This window comes from Sinocyclocheilus anshuiensis, unplaced genomic scaffold (genome assembly GCF_001515605.1).
Source record: "Sinocyclocheilus anshuiensis isolate Anshui unplaced genomic scaffold, SAMN03320099.WGS_v1.1 scaffold1648, whole genome shotgun sequence".
Classification (NCBI taxonomy): Eukaryota; Metazoa; Chordata; class Actinopteri; order Cypriniformes; family Cyprinidae; genus Sinocyclocheilus; species Sinocyclocheilus anshuiensis.
The window spans coordinates 624,434-625,422 of NW_015559071.1; positions in this window are offsets into that span (position 1 = coordinate 624,434).

The window sequence follows — 989 nt, forward strand, 5'->3', positions numbered from 1 at the left end:
GCTCATATGACGCTATTGGAATCTTGTACTGTCGCACAAATGTGGGTGGTGCATTTGGGCTTGTCGGGATACGCACACTGTGGATGTTGGTCAGGCCACAGTCCAGGGAGTCCTTTGCGAAGGAGTCCTTGTACTTGTACAGAACCTCTTTGAGTCCTTGGCGATCTGCTTCCTTGTGGAGGGCATCCGACTCACTCAGGATCTGTTGGATTTGTGCACCGAACCTGGTGTAGGGTTCCTCTGTTGTTGAGTCATCTGAGGGGCTCTGGACCTTGACGGTCACCTGTGCAGGTGATTCTGTCGCGGGCTGTGTTGAGACAGTGTAGACTGCGAGGTGAGTGTCGTCTGTTATTTCTGATCGGCAGACGCTCTCTCTGGGCACTGGCAGAATAGAAGTGATGGCAATGGTTCCATTGGGTCTTGTGAACGTTACTGTGTCATCATATTCATCTGCCATTAGTTGGGCTGGTATGGGGCCTATGGGTACCGTTACCTCAAAGTCATGGAACGTCTGGTTGATGAGCCATCCCAGGTGACTGGTTCTTGAGGTTGACTGCAATGGTCAGTTGGTGCGACAGGGGACCGACCCCATATGACGTCGTTCACCATGTCCACACAGGCATTGAGCCGGACCATGATGTCTGCTCCAATGTAGATGTCATGAGGTAGGTTGGGGACAACGAGGAAGTAGTGACTCAGGTGTCTGTTGTTCCATCGTATGTCCAAAGCGCAGATTATCTTGGAGGTAGCCGTGGCTGTCGACCAGGGACTGAGAAGGAAGCGGCTGTGTTTTGAAATGTGTTGGAGGCTCTGCTGTCTTTGCTTCAATGCTCTGAACAGCTTCAGGCTGATAGCTGAGTTCTCCGCCCACAGGGCTAAAGCTACTTCGGACACTGATGTGTCGTGGACATTTATGGCAGTCATGATTCGAAGGGGGCCTGAGTCTGAGTCAGGCGCCTGCAATGAGCAGAGGAAAGGGTCCAGGTTCT